Raw genomic sequence first — 7,194 nt, 5'->3', positions numbered from 1 at the left:
CAGGGTCCCCCTCCCCACCCGACCCCCAACATCACATCACCCATACCCACACGACACGCACGCAGGCACCACCTACACACTTACACGCACACATGCTGACATGCATGCAAACATCCACACACACAGTCAGACACGCACAACCACATTCAAACATACATGCACACATCCATACAGACATACCCACAGACATACACGCACTCATTCCCATACACACAACACCCCTGAAAGCATACACGCACTCACACACCCCCTCTACATACACACACCCCCATGCACCCACACAACACACAACACCCCCCACCCCCCTCCCCTCATGGACGATCGACTTACCTGGTCCGACGATCCTCCGGGAGGGGAAGGGAGCCATGGGGGCAGCTCCGGCAACACCACACTGCCAACAGAACACCGCCACAGCGAATCACAGGACGTGATTCTCTGGGCGGTGTTCTGTTGGCGTGGCGGTGGAGGTGGAGCAACCTCCAATTCCCCGCCGCCCGCCAGTATGGCTGTTGGCGACTTTCCGTCCGTAAAAGGACGGAGAGCTGCCAATGGTCATAACAGGCCGAGCGGCAAACCGCCAAGACTGGCGGTCTTCCGAACTGCGGTCCCTCGGCGGTCTGCAAAAAAAAACGCCGAGGTCAAAATGACCCCCTATATTCCTTGTGTGGGTGCCCAAAGCAGTTTAAGCCTAAAAACATTTAAAAAATTGTGCTTATCAACTTGCTTGATATCCACTCAATCTCTACATGTTTTTGGCCCTTCCCTGTTGCAGGCACTTGGCCCATCCACACAAGTGAAGTATCCTTTTACTCAGGAGACTAAGGATAATGCTGGGTGGTAGGAAATTTGTGCTGGTCTGATGATCCCAGACAGAAATGTGAGAAAAACATGTTTTTGTAGCTAAATTTGAGGTTTGCCATAATCAGAGAGCCCCGACTGGGTCCCAGGCCCCTGCAGTGGCCTGGGGCAGACGCTCCCTCCCTCCAGCCTACCGTGCCCTGATAGGCCCAGGCCTGGGACTCCGCTGGGCCTGGGGAGACTTCCCCTTCTGGTTCGTGTTCAGTTGCCCCAAACAGGCCCTGGTCGGGGCCCTGGGGTGGAAGCCCCCATCCTGGGCTTCACCCTCTGGCCTGATGGTGACAAGGCACTGGGACGGGTGCTCCCTTCTTCCAGCCTGCCGTACCCTGAGGGACCAGGGCCCTGGAGTCCACCGGGACTGGGAAAGCTTCCCCTGCCAGTTTGGGTTCAGGGGCCCCCATTGGGCCCTGGGGTGGGTGCTCCTCTCCATCAGCCTGCCCTACCCGAGGGGCCCTGGCCTGAGAATCCACCAGGCCCGGGAAGGCTTCCCCTGCCAGTTTAGGTTCAGGGGCCCTGGACGGGCCCTGGGGTGGGAGCCCCTGTCCTGGGCTTAATCCCCCGGCACACCTGGTGGCAAGGTATACGGTACTGAAGAGGACTCCCATGCATGGTTGTGTTTAGAGAGCTTCGACCAGGCCCCGGGCCACTGCATGGCCCTGGGGCGGTCACTCCCTTCCTCTTGCTTGCCATAACCTGTGGAGCCTGGGCCTGGGAGTCCACTGGGCTTGGGAAGGCTTCCCCTGCCAGTTTGTGTTCAGGGGCCCCATTCAGGCCCCGGGGTGGAAGGCCCAGTCCTGGTCTTCATCCTCCAGCCCCCAAGGCCAGGGCTCCTGGGGAGCCTGGCGGCCTCGTGGCCCAGCCATCTGGTCGCTCCAACAACTCGTGTCATCTGGTCGTACTCCATGCGTTCTCGTGGCACGTCCAGACGGCCAGGCTGCCCCGGAAGTCCCTATAAGGGCTCATTTGCATCTTAAAGCCCAGCCAGGGCTCCACGAGGTTGGGTGCATTTTCGTTGACAGTCCCCTCCATTCCTCGGTGCGCACGGAGTTCAAGAAGGGGGGTAGCCTTCCTGTGGATTACTAGGGACAGGCTACTTTAGACCCCCTTGGGGTTCAGTGATTTTGGAACTGGGCACTGCAAGGGCATGGGCCGTCCTGCCCCAGGGCCCGGATGTGCAGCCGCCTTGCAGCCCTGTCCGATGGGTCTATCTTCCAAACTTGACTTCCCAGAGAACAAACTGACAACCCAGACCCTGGGATGGGCGCTCCTTTCCTCCAGCCTGCCGTACCCTGGAGGGCCTGGGCGCCACTGGGCCAAGGGAAACTTCCTTGGCTGTTTCAGGTTCAGGGGCTCCGACTGGGCCTGGACCCCAGGCCAGGGCTGTGGCAAGCCCAGGGTGGGAACCCCCTGCCTGCGCTTTTTCCTCTGCTCTGCTGGGTGGCAAATAGCCTTTGATGGGGGGCCCACAGACCCTGGGAGGGCTTTGCTGGTGTGTAAAGAGGACTCAGTGTCCCAGGTCAGAGGCCCTTTGCGGCGCCCTTGAGGCCCAGCTGGGGCTCCAAGAACCCAGATTGCAGAGTCCTCTGCAGGGCGAGCGATGTCTCCTCATGTTAAGGCACAATGCGACCAGATGACTGTCCTCTGAGCCCAGCAATTTGGTCGTTCTGAGACCCCAGGGCACCTGGTTCCTCCCTCTGCATTCCTGTGGCAGGTCCAGTTCACCGGGCTGACCCGGGAATGCTTCCCCTGCCAGGTCATGCTCAGGGGCCCGGTCTGGGCCCCGGGCCAGGGGTAGGGGTGGGAACCCCTTTCCTATGCTTCGTCCTCCAGCCCAGCTTGTGGCAAGGCACCCAGGATGGCCTCACCTGCATTGGCTGGGTTCATGAGCTCTGACCAGGCCCTGGGATGGGAGCTCACTTCCTCCAGCCTGTTGCACCAGGAAGGGCCCAGGCCTGGGAGTTCACGGCTAGGGGGAGGCTTCCCCTGCCAGTTCAGGTTCAGGGGCCCTGGGGTGGGAGCCCCCATCCTGGGCTTCATCCTCCAGCCCGCTGGGTGGGAAAGTATTTGGGACGGGGTCCCACAGGCCTCGGGAGTGCTTTGTCAGCATGTAAAGTGCCCTCCGGGTTAGAGGTCCGTTGAGGCTCCCCTCACAGCTCCGTGCCTGAGGGCCAGAGGTGGCTCTGAGAACCCAGTCCACAGAGTCTCCATCCCCTGTAGGGGAGAGCGCAGGCTCCCTATGTAAAGGCATGGTGAGACCACATGGTCGTTCTCTTAGCCCAGCCATCTGGTCACGCTTCATGCGTTTCTATGGCACGTCCAGAAAGGTGGGCTGCCATGGAAGTCCCGATGAGGGCTCATTTGCTTCCTCAAGCCCAGCCAGGGCTCCAGGAGGTTGGGTGGGTCCCTCGGTGTGCACGGAGTACAAGAAAGGGGGTAGCCTTTCTCTTGATTACTAGGGACAAGATATGCCACACACCCTTGTGGTCTAGTGGTTCTTAACCGAACGCTGCAACGGCCCGTGCCTGGGCTGGCCTGCCCTGGGGCCCGGGTGTGCAGCCACCTTGTAGCCCTCTCCAATGAGTCACTCCTCCAAGGCTGGATTCCCAGAGATCAAACTGACATCCCCATGCAAGGTGGCCTTCCCCCCCACCCACTGGGAAAGAGGGTCCAGCCAGCATTGTACTCTAATCGATTGGGCACACTTGGTCTGTTTGGGGATTGACTGCTTGGCCAGCCTCTGCTGTTGTTTCAAGCAAAGAGTTTCCACCCCACCAGGGACCGTCCGACTCGAGGGCCTGCTGTTTTCAGATGCCCTTCCCTTACCCAGCAGAGCAAAGCCCAAGCAGCCCGGCAGCTTGTGCCCCTCCAGCGGTCTGACCAGAGTGGAAGGGGTTCGGTGGTGACAAGTCCTGTAAGCTGCCTGGCAGTCCAAGCACCTGTGTGCTGTTGCCCTCCTCCACCCGCAGCAGCTCAGAAAGACCATTCCGTGGGATGTCTCTGCTGGCCCAGGCCGGCAGGCACCACTGTGTCTTGCTCTGGCTGCACCTTGGCCCTGCTGTCTCCCTCCTGTGGGGATGGCTGATGTCCACCGGTGCCTGTGTGGCCACCCTGCCCTCCCTAGCAATCCCCAGGCAGAGGTTTCTCTGCAACAGGCTTCCCCCTCGTGGGGTGGGAAGGTCAGTCCAAGACAGGAACGCAGTAACCCCCCTGTCCAGCTGGTGCAGCTACCTGGTTGATCCTGCCAGTAGCATATGCTTGTCTCAAAGATTAAGCCATGCATGTGTAAGTACACAAGGCGGGTACAGTGAAACTGTGAATGTCTCATGAAATCAGTTATGGTTTCTTTGATCACTCCATCTGTTACTTGGATAACTGTGGTAATCCTAGAGCTAATACATGCAGATGAACGCTGACCTCCCATGATGCATGCATTTATCAGACCAAGACCAATCCAGGCTTGCCCGGTGGCTTTGGTGACTCTAGATAACCTTGGACCGATCGCACATCCCTGTGATGGCGACAATACATTTGGATGTCTGCCCTATCAACTTTCGATGGTACTTTCTGTGCCTACCACGGTGACCACGGGTAAAGGGGAATCAGGGTTCGATTCCAGAGAGGAAGCCTGAGAAATGGCTACCACATCCAAGGAAGGCATCAGGTGTGCAAATTACCCATTCTCTACACGGGGAGGTAGTCACAAACAATAACAATACAGGACTCTTTCAAGGCCCTGTAATTGGAATGAGTACACTTTAGATCCTTTAATGAGGATCCATTGGAAGGCAAGTCTGGTCCCAGCAGCCACAGTTATTCCAGTTCAAATAGCGTATATTAAAGTTGCTGCAGTTAAAAAGCTTGTAGTTGGATCTTGCTATTGAGCTGGTTGTCCGCCGCGAAGCGAGATAACGCCTGTCCCAGCCCCTGCCTCTTGGCGTCCCCTTGATGCTCTTGACTGAGTGTCCTGGGGGTCTGAAACATTTACTTTGTAAAAATGAGAGTGTTCAAAGCAGGCCGGTCGTCTGACTACTTCATCTAGGAGCAATGGAATAGGATTCCGGTTCTATTTTGTTGGTTTTCAGAACTGGAGCCATGATTACAAGGGATGGCTGGGGGCATTCATATTGTGCAGCTAAGTGAAAATCTCGAACCGGCACCCAGCACAAGATGAACCAAAGCGAAAGCATTTGCCAAGAATGTTTTCATTAATCAAGAATGCAAGTTGGAGGTTTGAAGATTATAAGATACTGTTGTAGTTCCTACCCTAAACAATGCCGACGAGCGATCCGGTGGTGTTATTCCCATGACCTGCTGAGCAGCTTCTGGGAAACCTTAGTCTTTGGGTTCCAGGGGGAGTATGTTTGCAAAGCTGAAACTTAAAGGACTTGACGGAAGGGCACCCCAAGAGTGGAGCTTGCGACTTAATTTGACTCAAAACAGGAAACCTCACCTGGCCCAGACACAAAAAGGACTGACAGATTGATAGCTCTTTCTTGAATCTGTGGGAGGTGGTGCATGGCCGTTCTTAGTTGGTGGGGCGATTTGTCAGGTTAATTCAGATAACGAGCGAGACTCCTCCATGCTAACTAGTGATGCAAACCCCAGCGGTCGATGTCAACTTCTTAGAGGGACAAGTGGCGTTCAGCCACACGAGATCGAGCAATAACAGGACTGTGATGCCCTTAGATGTCCGGGGCTACACGTGGACTACACTGAACAGATCAGCATGTGTCTACCCTTCGTCAAAAGGTGCGTAAAACCTGCTGATTCCTGTTTGTGATAGGAGATTGCAATTCTTTGCCCTGAAGGGGGAATTACCAGTAAGTGCGCGTCATAAACTCACGTTGATCAAGTCCCTGCCCATTGTACACACCTTCCATCGCTACTACCGATTGGACGGTTTAGCGAGAAGATGATCAAACTTGACTATCTAGAGGAAGTAAAAGTCGTAACAAGTTTTCCGTAGGTGAACCTGCGGAAGGATCATTAACAGCGGAGTGGCCTAAGAGACCTAAGCGCCAGCCCGAAGCCCTTGGCCGCCTCCGAGAATGGAACACCTGTAAGCATAGGGCCCACACCTCCCCTTGTGCTTCCTGGCCGACAGAGCAGTCCTCGGCTGATGGGGTGATGGAAGAGGACTGGGCATGGGATGGGCTCCTCCGCCTGGGAGGAATGGACCCTCTTTGTAGGAGGGACTGGAGAGTGGGGGGGCTCCACCCCAGATCCAGCCTCTCTGGGAGGGGCAGGATGGAAAGCTCCTCCTGAGATGAAACCCAAGCTCACCCAGCATGACCCTGGGAGGGAAACTGAATTGAAGTGCATCCCTGGGCTTAGACCACCCCCGTGAAAACCCTGCTGCCTGGGCTTTCCCGCTCCTGATTCCCGGCCTGACTGGGCTTTGGGTGACTAAGGAGAGGCCCTTCTCGGGTGGCAGGGTAGCCTGGACGAGGAGGAGCCGGGCATATGAAGGAACCCTGTCTCCCATTGGTGGGGCTGTGCTGGAGGGGTGCTCTTCCCTTCTGGTGCCGCTGACCAGGGCAGTGGGGGTGGGCTATCCCCCAGCCCGCTGGCCCCTCGGGGCTGCCGTCTTAAGCTGGTGACTCTCGACATGCAGGGGTCAAGATCTGGTGGTGGAGAGCTGGTGTGCAGGTGGGACGACCCTCCCTTGTTGCCAGGTGCCTGGCTTGCACTGGTACCGTGTGGCTGGGGTAAGGGTTTAAAGACTTGCTTGGTCCCTCCTTGTCCTCTGGGAGGGACCAGCAGCGATGGGGCTGCTCTGGGAGCCTCCCCTTGCCCATAGGGAGGCTCCTGGGCCAAGCCCCTTGTGCTGTTCTTTGAATCGTGGAGTTTGACTCCCAGACGGGAAGCCAAACAGGGTGCCCGGCCGTCTCGTTGTGTGGTTGGCGGATGGGCGGTGCTGCCTTTCTCCCACCTCTCCTTCGCACACAGGTGGGCGGACATTGAGAAAAGATGCCTGTGACTCTTGCCAGTGGATCACTCGGCTCGTGTGTAGATGCAGAATGCAGCCAGCTACTAGAATTAGTGTGAATTGCAAGACACATTTATCATCGACACTTCGAACGCACCTTGCGGCCCCGGGTTCCTCCCCGGCTATGCCTGTCTGAGGGTTGCTTGATTGTCAGTAGTCCTGGGGCTTTCCTGGGTGGCTGGGGCTGTCGCAGGGTAGCTCTGCTCCCTTTGTCCCCCCCCCAGGTCAGTTCCCCTGATTGCCTGCAGCAGGATTCCAACCCCGATCCTGTCATGGAGATACGCTGAAGGCACACCTAGCCTTGCCACCCTGCCTCAGCGGAGTGTGGGCCGGGGACTGGTCTGCCC

At 57.3% G+C, this 7,194-nt stretch overlaps 1 non-coding gene across 1 annotated transcript; it reads left to right on the top strand.

Moving 5' to 3' along the window:
* Positions 1–6,836: 6,836 nt before the first annotated feature.
* LOC138297527 (5.8S ribosomal RNA) lies at positions 6,837–6,989 on the top strand. Its single transcript, XR_011204129.1, has one exon. It is a non-coding gene; the product is annotated as a 5.8S ribosomal RNA (ribosomal RNA).
* Positions 6,990–7,194: the final 205 nt, after the last annotated feature.

This window comes from Pleurodeles waltl, chromosome 5 (genome assembly GCF_031143425.1).
Source record: "Pleurodeles waltl isolate 20211129_DDA chromosome 5, aPleWal1.hap1.20221129, whole genome shotgun sequence".
In the NCBI taxonomy this organism is placed as follows: Eukaryota; Metazoa; Chordata; class Amphibia; order Caudata; family Salamandridae; genus Pleurodeles; species Pleurodeles waltl.
The sequence above is the reverse complement of the archived record's forward strand: the minus strand, read 5'-3'. Positions and strand labels throughout refer to the sequence as shown.